The sequence below is a fragment of the Chiloscyllium punctatum genome, chromosome 50 (genome assembly GCF_047496795.1).
Source record: "Chiloscyllium punctatum isolate Juve2018m chromosome 50, sChiPun1.3, whole genome shotgun sequence".
Taxonomy (NCBI): domain Eukaryota; kingdom Metazoa; phylum Chordata; class Chondrichthyes; order Orectolobiformes; family Hemiscylliidae; genus Chiloscyllium; species Chiloscyllium punctatum.
This window is the reverse complement of record NC_092788.1, coordinates 7,532,386-7,546,170: the sequence shown is the minus strand read 5'-3', so window position 1 is coordinate 7,546,170 and position 13,785 is coordinate 7,532,386. Positions and strand designations below refer to the sequence as shown.

General features: G+C 45.8%; 1 non-coding gene across 1 annotated transcript; it reads right to left on the bottom strand.

Moving 5' to 3' along the window:
- Positions 1 to 2,937: 2,937 nt before the first annotated feature.
- Positions 2,938 to 3,010, bottom strand: trnav-aac (transfer RNA valine (anticodon AAC)). The gene has a single exon. It is a non-coding gene; the product is annotated as a tRNA-Val (tRNA).
- Positions 3,011 to 13,785: the final 10,775 nt, after the last annotated feature.

The window sequence follows — 13,785 nt, the reverse complement described above, 5'->3', positions numbered from 1 at the left end:
TCAGAACCAGGTTGGAGAAAAACTTTATAATGCTTTACACAGTAATTAAATGGAGTTGCCTCACATTTCACTACGAGAGCAGATTCTTTCAAGCAAATTCGAAGGCAGGTTTGCAGATGGGAAAGCAAGGAAGAAAGCTCCGTTCTTGTCCATGTAAAAGGCTGCAGTTGACGAACAAAGCAGTTTCGGCCCAGTTGCGAACTAGGGACCTTTCGCGTGTTAGGCGAACGTGATGACCACTACACTACAGAAACCAGCCGCGGCCGCCGTGAAATTGATGACAATATATAGACAATGATTTCGTCAATGTTTGGACCGTAGGGCGAGGTGGAATAAGCTGGGACGACTTTCCCTGCGTAACGGCTGCGATATGATCTTATGGAAGGGTTGTAAACTGAGTATTTCTGTGTTTTACCCAAATTGGGGTGAGTTGAAAACTCGAGAGCATAGGTTTAAGGTGAGTGGGCTGAAAGTGACAAACGACCTGAGGCACATTTCCCACACAGAAGGTTGTGCGTGTATGGAATGAGCTCCCAGAGGAAGTGGAGAAGGCTATTACACTCAGAAAATTGCAAAGGTAATCGGATGAGTTTCTGGACAGGATGGGTTTAGAGGGATTGGGGCCAAATGCTGGTGAACGGGACTTGTTTAATTTTGGTTATGTGGTGAGCATGGATGAGATACACCTAAATATCTGTTTCCACGCCGTGTACCCCCATAACGTCTTGTTGCTAACACTGGCTGTAAAGGATTACTTTTTAGCGGAGTTTTCCATCGCAGTCTGTGGCACAATCGTTTAGTCTGTTCGACTGCTCACGGGAAAGGTAGTATTGTGAAACACTGCAGATACGAACAACTTCCTTAATTTTGCCCCGACTGACCATACTCCGTGAAATTTTCCCAGACCTCAATTGAGGAGTTTTGCTGCTCGAAGTTACCTCAGAAACCCTGTTAACTCGTAATGTGCTGAGCGAATCGCAAAACAGAAAGCATTTTTCACGGAACACAAACAAAACTGGCATGCCGAATGCATTTTCAGACAGAGAGATGCATGAATGCTAAATGTGTCACAGTCCGAGGGCATGAGTCATAAAGTAATCTCACAACTAACAACAGGGCAATTCCAAACTACTCTTTCAAACATACTGCAGCGTTAGTGCACCACCACTTTCCAGACAATGCTGAAAAGAGAGATAGAAAGAACATCATAAGAACGGGCCATAAAAAGTGAATTTCACCATTCACAGTCTCGATTAGATTACCTTTTCCTTCTGATGTCTCCAGGACGGAAATGAAGGAAATGGGAGAAATTCAATAACATATGACACCGAAATTCATTGGAACGATTTTCCCATTGGACAGAAAACCAAATAACGACGAGTCGAGTCACCGCAGGACTTTGTTTCACAACAGCGATGAAATAATAGTCTCCATTCGGTTCCAGTAAAAGCACAAATCGCTTTGGAACAGCAGAGCTGTTTGCGATTTTCCGCGCGGGAGGCGAACGCGATCATGACAGCAGAGACACTTGGACACTTCGGTCAAATAACCATGAGCTGCTAGACATTACTACAATTTCGATTCTTGCTTTGCTAAATGATTTCACACATTGCTCGAAACAGGACGACTCTCACGTTTACACGGAACACGAAACACACCTGACTACAGGGAAAATGCACAAAGCTGAGCAGGCCGTGTTCCACATCAAACCGTGCAGCATTAATTCAGTCACTGTGTCTGTTTTGCAGAAGAAGGGTCCCAAAGAATGTTCTCCACCCTAAAACCAGAGGTCGCATTACAATCCGAGAACGACACATCACATTGTGAGCATGCTCTGATTTCGGGGCCGGTTCGAGATGCCACTTTCCGTGCCTTTTACTTTAACCGTGCAATTTGCTGCAGAGATGTTCACTCCTGGACATGAGCCACGTGGATACCAACTGAGTCGGAAACCTGTGCGGGAATCGACGAGAAGCGATTCAATAAATTTTGCTAACTTCCATGGTGCTTATTGGAAATGCAGTTTCTGTTCAAGTCAATCGAAAAGGCAGTTTCTGAACATAGTAACAGAAGTCAAAAGGTAATTACCTCACCCCACCCCCACTCCGGAAGAGGTGCTAACTGCCCTTGAGTGCTTTTTGATCTCGATGTGAAGAGCTCACACGCCTCTGAGTCACCTTCAAGTCTCTGTTTGCGGAGTGAATCACAAAGAAGGACTTTTACCAGAGCTGCAACCGCCTCACTTCCCCACTCGCTCTCCCCTTTTACATTTTCCTGCTCGTCAGTGATTTAAAGAAAACCAAATGGATGCGATGTCATTCTGTAGCCTCTCTGTCGATTCCTCCGTTTCAGTTCCAACATGGCTTAGATCTCGGGGCGCACCTTAATATTAGCGGCGCTATGAAAGCACAAGTTCAAAGGTTCCTCTGAGAGTGTAAATTATTTCATTGCTGTTGCTGATTGAATGAGCCACTAACGTGCGAACTGCCCCAAAATATGATTCAGGAATCTGGTACCAACTCTCGCGCGTTGAATAACGACAGACAGCTTCCAAATGAGGCCTTTCAGAGACGACTTTGGGGTACATTTGACACACAGACAAGTTCAGGAATCCGTGGTGCGCTGTGACACCAGCGCAGCAGCTTCTTCCCTGCCTTTGAACCGGGCCGCCTGCGCAAGGAATGCAAATGCGGTACTGCTTTTCGTGGAAGGATCAGAACGCGGCAAGGACACTCTCAAACAGAATGGCATATGCATCAGAACCAGGTTGGAGAAAAACTTTATAATGCTTTACACAGTAATTAAATGGAGTTGCCTTACATTTCACTACGAGAGCAGATTCTTTCAAGCAAATTCGAAGGCAGGTTTGCAGATGGGAAAGCAAGGAAGAAAGCTCCGTTCTTGTCCATGTAAAAGGCTGCAGTTGACGAACAAAGCAGTTTCTGCCCAGTTTCGAACTGGGGACCTTTCGCGTGTTAGGCGAACGTGATGACCACTACACTACAGAAACCAGCCGTGGTCGCCGTGAAATTGATGACAATATATACACAATGATTTCGTCAATGTTTGGACCGTAGGGCGAGGTGGAATAAGCTGGGACGACTTTCCCTGCGTAACGGCTGCGATATGATCTTATGGAAGGGTTGTAAACTGAGTATTTCTGTGTTTTACCCAAATTGGGGTGAGTTGAAAACTCGAGAGCATAGGTTTAAGGTGAGTGGGCTGAAATTGACAAACGACCTGAGGCACATTTCCCACACAGAAGGTTGTGCGTGTATGGAATGAGCTCCCAGAGGAAGTGGAGGAGGCTATTACACTCAGAAAATTGCAAAGGTAATCGGATGAGTTTCTGGACAGGATGGGTTTAGAGGGATTGGGGCCAAATGCTGGGGAACGGGACTTGTTTAATTTTGGTTATGTGGTGAGCATGGATGAGATACACCTAAATATCTGTTTCCACGCCGTGTACCCCCATAACGTCTTGTTGCTAACACTGGCTGTAAAGGATTACTTTTTAGCAGAGTTTTCCATCGCAGTCTGTGGCACAATCGTTTAGTCTGTTCGACTGCTCACGGGAAAGGTAGTATTGTGAAACACTGCAGATACGAACAACTTCCTTAATTTTGCCCCGACTGACCATACTCCGTGAAATTTTCCCAGACCTCAATTGAGGAGTTTTGCTGCTCGAAGTTACCTCAGAAACCCTGTTAACTCGTAATGTGCTGAGCGAATCGCAAAACAGAAAGCATTTTTCACGGAACACAAACAAAACTGGCATGCCGAATGCATTTTCAGACAGAGAGATGCATGAATGCTAAATGTGTCACAGTCCGAGGGCATGAGTCATAAAGTAATCTCACAACTAAAAACAGGGCAATTCCAAACTACTCTTTCAAACATACTGCAGCGTTAGTGCACCACCACTTTCCAGACAATGCTGAAAAGAGAGATAGAAAGAACATCATAAGAACGGGCCATAAAAAGTGAATTTCACCATTCACAGTCTCGATTAGATTACCTTTTCCTTCTGATGTCTCCAGGACGGAAATGAAGGAAATGGGAGAAATTCAATAACATATGACACCGAAATTCATTGGAACGATTTTCCCATTGGACAGAAAACCAAATAACGACGAGTCGAGTCATCGCAGGACTTTGTTTCACAACAGCGATGAAATAATAGTCTCCATTCGGTTCCAGTAAAAGCACAAATCGCTTTGGAACAGCAGAGCTGTTTGCGATTTTCCGCGCGGGAGGCGAACGCGATCATGACAGCAGAGACACTTGGACACTTCGGTCAAGTGACCATGAGCTGCTAGACATTACTACAATTTCGATTCTTGCTTTGCTAAATGATTTCACACATTGCTCGAAACAGGACGACTTTCACGTTTACACGGAACACGAAACACACCTGACTACAGGGAAAATGCACAAAGCTGAGCAGGCCGTGTTCCACATCAAACCGTGCAGCATTTATTCAGTCACTGTGTCTGTTTTGCAGAAGAAGGGTCCCAAAGAATGTTCTCCACCCTAAAACCGGAGGTCGCATTACAATCCGAGAACGACAGATCACATTGTGAGCATGCTCTGACCTCGGGGCCGGTTCGAGATGCCACTTTCCGTGCCTTTTACTTTAACCGTGCAATTTGCTGCAGAGATGTTCACTCCTGGACATGAGCCACGTGGATACCAACTGAGTCGGAAACCTGTGCGGGAATCGACGAGAAGCGATTCAATAAATTTTGCTAACTTCCATGGTGCTTATTGGAAATGCAGTTTCTGTTCAAGTCAATCGAAAAGGCAGTTTCTGAACATAGTAACAGAAGTCAAAAGGTAATTACCTCACCCCACCCCCACTCCGGAAGAGGTGCTAACTGCCCTTGAGTGCTTTTTGATCTCGATGTGAAGAGCTCACACGCCTCTGAGTCACCTTCAAGTCTCTGTTTGCGGAGTGAATCACAAAGAAGGACTTTTACCAGAGCTGCAACCGCCTCACTTCCCCACTCGCTCTCCCCTTTTACATTTTCCTGCTCGTCAGTGATTTAAAGAAAACCAAATGGATGCGATGTCATTCTGTAGCCTCTCTGTCGATTCCTCCGTTTCAGTTCCAACATGGCTTAGATCTCGGGGCGCACCTTAATATTAGCGGCGCTATGAAAGCACAAGTTCAAAGGTTCCTCTGAGAGTGTAAATTATTTCATTGCTGTTGCTGATTGAATGAGCCACTAACGTGCGAACTGCCCCAAAATATGATTCAGGAATCTGGTACCAACTCTCGCGCGTTGAATAACGACAGACAGCTTCCAAATGAGGCCTTTCAGAGACGACTTTGGGGTACATTTGACAGACAGACAAGTTCAGGAATCCGTGGTGCGCTGTGACACCAGCGCAGCAGCTTCTTCCCTGCCTTTGAACCGGGCCGCCTGCGCAAGGAATGCAAATGCGGTACTGCTTTTCGTGGAAGGATCAGAATGCGGCAAGGACACTCTCAAACAGAATGGCATATGCATCAGAACCAGGTTGGAGAAAAACTTTATAATGCTTTACACAGTAATTAAATGGAGTTGCCTCACATTTCACTACGAGAGCAGATTCTTTCAAGCAAATTCGAAGGCAGGTTTGCAGATGGGAAAGCAAGGAAGAAAGCTCCGTTCTTGTCCATGTAAAAGGCTGCAGTTGACGAACAAAGCAGTTTCGGCCAAGTTGCGAACTAGGGACCTTTCGCGTGTTAGGCGAACGTGATGACCACTACACTACAGAAACCAGCCGCGGCCGCCGAGAAATTGATGAGAATATATAGACAATGATTTCGTCAATGTTTGGACCGTAGGGCGAGGTGGAATAAGCTGGGACGACTTTCCCTGCGTAACGGCTGCGATATGATCTTATGGAAGGGTTGTAAACTGAGTATTTCTGTGTTTTACCCAAATTGGGGTGAGTTGAAAACTCGAGAGCATAGGTTTAAGGTGAGTGGGCTGAAAGTGACAAACGACCTGAGGCACATTTCCCACACAGAAGGTTGTGCGTGTATGGAATGAGCTCCCAGAGGAAGTGGAGAAGGCTATTACACTCAGAAAATTGCAAAGGTAATCGGATGAGTTTCTGGACAGGATGGGTTTAGAGGGATTGGGGCCAAATGCTGGTGAACGGGACTTGTTTAATTTTGGTTATGTGGTGAGCATGGATGAGATACACCTAAATATCTGTTTCCACGCCGTGTACCCCCATAACGTCTTGTTGCTAACACTGGCTGTAAAGGATTACTTTTTAGCGGAGTTTTCCATCGCAGTCTGTGGCACAATCGTTTAGTCTGTTCGACTGCTCACGGGAAAGGTAGTATTGTGAAACACTGCAGATACGAACAACTTCCTTAATTTTGCCCCGACTGACCATACTCCGTGAAATTTTCCCAGACCTCAATTGAGGAGTTTTGCTGCTCGAAGTTACCTCAGAAACCCTGTTAACTCGTAATGTGCTGAGCGAATCGCAAAACAGAAAGCATTTTTCACGGAACACAAACAAAACTGGCATGCCGAATGCATTTTCAGACAGAGAGATGCATGAATGCTAAATGTGTCACAGTCCGAGGGCATGAGTCATAAAGTAATCTCACAACTAACAACAGGGCAATTCCAAACTACTCTTTCAAACATACTGCAGCGTTAGTGCACCACCACTTTCCAGACAATGCTGAAAAGAGAGATAGAAAGAACATCATAAGAACGGGCCATAAAAAGTGAATTTCACCATTCACAGTCTCGATTAGATTACCTTTTCCTTCTGATGTCTCCAGGACGGAAATGAAGGAAATGGGAGAAATTCAATAACATATGACACCGAAATTCATTGGAACGATTTTCCCATTGGACAGAAAACCAAATAACGACGAGTCGAGTCACCGCAGGACTTTGTTTCACAACAGCGATGAAATAATAGTCTCCATTCGGTTCCAGTAAAAGCACAAATCGCTTTGGAACAGCAGAGCTGTTTGCGATTTTCCGCGCGGGAGGCGAACGCGATCATGACAGCAGAGACACTTGGACACTTCGGTCAAATAACCATGAGCTGCTAGACATTACTACAATTTCGATTCTTGCTTTGCTAAATGATTTCACACATTGCTCGAAACAGGACGACTCTCACGTTTACACGGAACACGAAACACACCTGACTACAGGGAAAATGCACAAAGCTGAGCAGGCCGTGTTCCACATCAAACCGTGCAGCATTTATTCAGTCACTGTGTCTGTTTTGCAGAAGAAGGGTCCCAAAGAATGTTCTCCACCCTAAAACCAGAGGTCGCATTACAATCCGAGAACGACACATCACATTGTGAACATGCTCTGATTTCTGGGCCGGTTCGAGATGCCACTTTCCGTGCCTTTTACTTTAACCGTGCAATTTGCTGCAGAGATGTTCACTCCTGGACATGAGCCACGTGGATACCAACTGAGTCGGAAACCTGTGCGGGAATCGACGAGAAGCGATTCAATAAATTTTGCTAACTTCCATGGTGCTTATTGGAAATGCAGTTTCTGTTCAAGTCAATCGAAAAGGCAGTTTCTGAACATAGTAACAGAAGTCAAAAGGTAATTACCTCACCCCACCCCCACTCCGGAAGAGGTGCTAACTGCCCTTGAGTGCTTTTTGATCTCGATGTGAAGAGCTCACACGCCTCTGAGTCACCTTCAAGTCTCTGTTTGCGGAGTGAATCACAAAGAAGGACTTTTACCAGAGCTGCAACCGCCTCACTTCCCCACTCGCTCTCCCCTTTGACATTTTCCTGCTCGTCAGTGATTTAAAGAAAACCAAATGGATGCGATGTCATTCTGTAGCCTCTCTGTCGATTCCTCCGTTTCAGTTCCAACATGGCTTAGATCTCGGGGCGCACCTTAATATTAGCGGCGCTATGAAAGCACAAGTTCAAAGGTTCCTCTGAGAGTGTAAATTATTTCATTGCTGTTGCTGATTGAATGAGCCACTAACGTGCGAACTGCCCCAAAATATGATTCAGGAATCTGGTACCAACTCTCGCGCGTTGAATAACGACAGACAGCTTCCAAATGAGGCCTTTCAGAGACGACTTTGGGGTACATTTGACAGACAGACAAGTTCAGGAATCCGTGGTGCGCTGTGACACCAGCGCAGCAGCTTCTTCCCTGCCTTTGAACCGGGCCGCCTGCGCAAGGATGCAAATGCGGTACTGCTTTTCGTGGAAGGATCAGAACGCGGCAAGGACACTCTCAAACAGAATGGCATATGCATCAGAACCAGGTTGGAGAAAAACTTTATAATGCTTTACACAGTAATTAAATGGAGTTGCCTTACATTTCACTACGAGAGCAGATTCTTTCAAGCAAATTCGAAGGCAGGTTTGCAGATGGGAAAGCAAGGAAGAAAGCTCCGTTCTTGTCCATGTAAAAGGCTGCAGTTGACGAACAAAGCAGTTTCTGCCCAGTTTCGAACTGGGGACCTTTCGCGTGTTAGGCGAACGTGATAGCCACTACACTACAGAAACCAGCCGTGGTCGCCGTGAAATTGATGACAATATATACACAATGATTTCGTCAATGTTTGGACCGTAGGGCGAGGTGGAATAAGCTGGGACGACTTTCCCTGCGTAACGGCTGCGATATGATCTTATGGATGGGTTGTAAACTGAGTATTTCTGTGTTTTACCCAAATTGGGGTGAGTTGAAAACTCGAGAGCATAGGTTTAAGGTGAGTGGGCTGAAATTGACAAACGACCTGAGGCACATTTCCCACACAGAAGGTTGTGCGTGTATGGAATGAGCTCCCAGAGGAAGTGGAGGAGGCTATTACACTCAGAAAATTGCAAAGGTAATCGGATGAGTTTCTGGACAGGATGGGTTTAGAGGGATTGGGGCCAAATGCTGGGGAACGGGACTTGTTTAATTTTGGTTATGTGGTGAGCATGGATGAGATACACCTAAATATCTGTTTCCACGCCGTGTACCCCCATAACGTCTTGTTGCTAACACTGGCTTTAAAGGATTACTTTTTAGCGGAGTTTTCCATCGCAGTCTGTGGCACAATCGTTTAGTCTGTTCGACTGCTCACGGGAAAGGTAGTATTGTGAAACACTGCAGATACGAACGACTTCCTTAATTTTGCCCTGACTGACCATACTCCGTGAAATTTTCCCAGACCTCAATTGAGGAGTTTTGCTGCTCGAAGTTACCTCAGAAACCCTGTTAACTCGTAATGTGCTGAGCGAATCGCAAAACAGAAAGCATTTTTCACGGAACACAAACAAAACTGGCATGCCGAATGCATTTTCAGACAGAGAGATGCATGAATGCTAAATGTGTCACAGTCCGAGGGCATGAGTCATAAAGTAATCTCACAACTAACAACAGGGCAATTCCAAACTACTCTTTCAAACATACTGCAGCGTTAGTGCACCACCACTTTCCAGACAATGCTGAAAAGAGAGATAGAAAGAACATCATAAGAACGGGCCATAAAAAGTGAATTTCACCATTCACAGTCTCGATTAGATTACCTTTTCCTTCTGATGACTCCAGGACGGAAATGAAGGAAATGGGAGAAATTCAATAACATATGACACCGAAATTCATTGGAACGATTTTCCCATTGGACAGAAAACCAAATAACGACGAGTCGAGTCACCGCAGGACTTTGTTTCACAACAGCGATGAAATAATAGTCTCCATTCGGTTCCAGTAAAAGCACAAATCGCTTTGGAACAGCAGAGCTGTTTGCGATTTTCCGGGCGGGAGGCGAACGCGATCATGACAGCAGAGACACTTGGACACTTCGGTCAAGTGACCATGAGCTGCTAGACATTACTACAATTTCGATTCTTGCTTTGCTAAATGATTTCACACATTGCTCGAAACAGGACGACTTTCACGTTTACACGGAACACGAAACACACCTGACTACAGGGAAAATGCACAAAGCTGAGCAGGCCGTGTTCCACATCAAACCGTGCAGCATTTATTCAGTCACTGTGTCTGTTTTGCAGAAGAAGGGTCCCAAAGAATGTTCTCCACCCTAAAACCGGAGGTCGCATTACAATCCGAGAACGACAGATCACATTGTGAGCATGCTCTGACCTCGGGGCCGGTTCGAGATGCCACTTTCCGTGCCTTTTACTTTAACCGTGCAATTTGCTGCAGAGATGTTCACTCCTGGACATGAGCCACGTGGATACCAACTGAGTCGGAAACCTGTGCGGGAATCGACGAGAAGCGATTCAATAAATTTTGCTAACTTCCATGGTGCTTACTGGAAATGCAGTTTCTGTTCAAGTCAATCGAAAAGGCAGTTTCTGAACATAGTAACAGAAGTCAAAAGGTAATTACCTCACCCCACCCCCACTCCGGAAGAGGTGCTAACTGCCCTTGAGTGCTTTTTGATCTCGATGTGAAGAGCTCACACGCCTCTGAGTCACCTTCAAGTCTCTGTTTGCGGAGTGAATCACAAAGAAGGACTTTTACCAGAGCTGCAACCGCCTCACTTCCCCACTCGCTCTCCCCTTTTACATTTTCCTGCTCGTCAGTGATTGAAAGAAAACCAAATGGATGCGATGTCATTCTGTAGCCTCTCTGTCGATTCCTCCGTTTCAGTTCCAACATGGCTTAGATCTCGGGGCGCACCTTAATATTAGCGGCGCTATGAAAGCACAAGTTCAAAGGTTCCTCTGAGAGTGTAAATTATTTCATTGCTGTTGCTGATTGAATGAGCCACTAACGTGCGAACTGCCCCAAAATATGATTCAGGAATCTGGTACCAACTCTCGCGCGTTGAATAACGACAGACAGCTTCCAAATGAGGCCTTTCAGAGACGACTTTGGGGTACATTTGACAGACAGACAAGTTCAGGAATCCGTGGTGCGCTGTGACACCAGCGCAGCAGCTTCTTCCCTGCCTTTGAACCGGGCCGCCTGCGCAAGGAATGCAAATGCGGTACTGCTTTTCGTGGAAGGATCAGAACGCGGCAAGGACACTCTCAAACAGAATGGCATATGCATCAGAACCAGGTTGGAGAAAAACTTTATAATGCTTTACACAGTAATTAAATGGAGTTGCCTTACATTTCACTACGAGAGCAGATTCTTTCAAGCAAATTCGAAGGCAGGTTTGCAGATGGGAAAGCAAGCAAGAAAGCTCCGTTCTTGTCCATGTAAAAGGCTGCAGTTGACGAACAAAGCAGTTTCTGCCCAGTTTCGAACTGGGGACCTTTCGCGTGTTAGGCGAACGTGATAGCCACTACACTACAGAAACCAGCCGTGGTCGCCGTGAAATTGATGACAATATATACAATGATTTCGTCAATGTTTGGACCGTAGGGCGAGGTGGAATAAGCTGGGACGACTTTCCCTGCGTAACGGCTGCGATATGATCTTATGGATGGGTTGTAAACTGAGTATTTCTGTGTTTTACCCAAATTGGGGTGAGTTGAAAACTCGAGAGCATAGGTTTAAGGTGAGTGGGCTGAAATTGACAAACGACCTGAGGCACATTTCCCACACAGAAGGTTGTGCGTGTATGGAATGAGCTCCCAGAGGAAGTGGAGGAGGCTATTACACTCAGAAAATTGCAAAGGTAATCGGATGAGTTTCTGGACAGGATGGGTTTAGAGGGATTGGGGCCAAATGCTGGGGAACGGGACTTGTTTAATTTTGGTTATGTGGTGAGCATGGATGAGATACACCTAAATATCTGTTTCCACGCCGTGTACCCCCATAACGTCTTGTTGCTAACACTGGCTGTAAAGGATTACTTTTTAGCGGAGTTTTCCATCGCAGTCTGTGGCACAATCGTTTAGTCTGTTCGACTGCTCACGGGAAAGGTAGTATTGTGAAACACTGCAGATACGAACAACTTCCTTAATTTTGCCCCGACTGACCATACTCCGTGAAATTTTCCCAGACCTCAATTGAGGAGTTTTGCTGCTCGAAGTTACCTCAGAAACCCTGTTAACTCGTAATGTGCTGAGCGAATCGCAAAACAGAAAGCATTTTTCACGGAACACAAACAAAACTGGCATGCCGAATGCATTTTCAGACAGAGAGATGCATGAATGCTAAATGTGTCACAGTCCGAGGGCATGAGTCATAAAGAAATCTCACAACTAACAACAGGGCAATTCCAAACTACTCTTTCAAACATACTGCAGCGTTAGTGCACCACCACTTTCCAGACAATGCTGAAAAGAGAGATAGAAAGAACATCATAAGAACGGGCCATAAAAAGTGAATTTCACCATTCACAGTCTCGATTAGATTACCTTTTCCTTCTGATGACTCCAGGACGGAAATGAAGGAAATCGGAGAAATTCAATAACATATGACACCGAAATTCATTGGAACGATTTTCCCATTGGACAGAAAACCAAATAACGACGAGTCGAGTCACCGCAGGACTTTGTTTCACAACAGCGATGAAATAATAGTCTCCATTCGGTTCCAGTAAAAGCACAAATCGCTTTGGAACAGCAGAGCTGTTTGCGATTTTCCGCGCGGGAGGCGAACGCGATCATGACAGCAGAGACACTTGGACACTTCGGTCAAGTGACCATGAGCTGCTAGACATTACTACAATTTCGATTCTTGCTTTGCTAAATGATTTCACACATTGCTCGAAACAGGACGACTTTCACGTTTACACGGAACACGAAACACACCTGACTACAGGGAAAATGCACAAAGCTGAGCAGGCCGTGTTCCACATCAAACCGTGCAGCATTTATTCAGTCGCTGTGTCTGTTTTGCAGAAGAAGGGTCCCAAAGAATGTTCTCCACCCTAAAACCGGAGGTCGCATTACAATCCGAGAACGACAGATCACATTGTGAGCATGCTCTGACCTCGGGGCCGGTTCGAGATGCCACTTTCCGTGCCTTTTACTTTAACCGTGCAATTTGCTGCAGAGATGTTCACTCCTGGACATGAGCCACGTGGATACCAACTGAGTCGGAAACCTGTGCGGGAATCGACGAGAAGCGATTCAATAAATTTTGCTAACTTCCATGGTGCTTACTGGAAATGCAGTTTCTGTTCAAGTCAATCGAAAAGGCAGTTTCTGAACATAGTAACAGAAGTCAAAAGGTAATTACCTCACCCCACCCCCACTCCGGAAGAGGTGCTAACTGCCCTTGAGTGCTTTTTGATCTCGATGTGAAGAGCTCACACGCCTCTGAGTCACCTTCAAGTCTCTGTTTGCGGAGTGAATCACAAAGAAGGACTTTTACCAGAGCTGCAACCGCCTCACTTCCCCACTCGCTCTCCCCTTTTACATTTTCCTGCTCGTCAGTGATTTAAAGAAAACCAAATGGATGCGATGTCATTCTGTAGCCTCTCTGTCGATTCCTCCGTTTCAGTTCCAAAATGGCTTAGATCTCGGGGCGCACCTTAATATTAGCGGCGCTATGAAAGCACAAGTTCAAAGGTTCCTCTGAGAGTGTAAATTATTTCATTGCTGTTGCTGATTGAATGAGCCACTAACGTGCGAACTGCCCCAAAATATGATTCAGGAATCTGGTACCAACTCTCGCGCGTTGAATAACGACAGACAGCTTCCAAATGAGGCCTTTCAGAGACGACTTTGGGGGACATTTGACAGACAGACAAGTTCAGGAATCCGTGGTGCGCTGTGACACCAGCGCAGCAGCTTCTTCCCTGCCTTTGAACCGGGCCGCCTGCGCAAGGAATGCAAATGCGGTACTGCTTTTCGTGGAAGGATCAGAACGCGGCAAGGACACTCTCAAACAGAATGGCATATGCATCAGAACC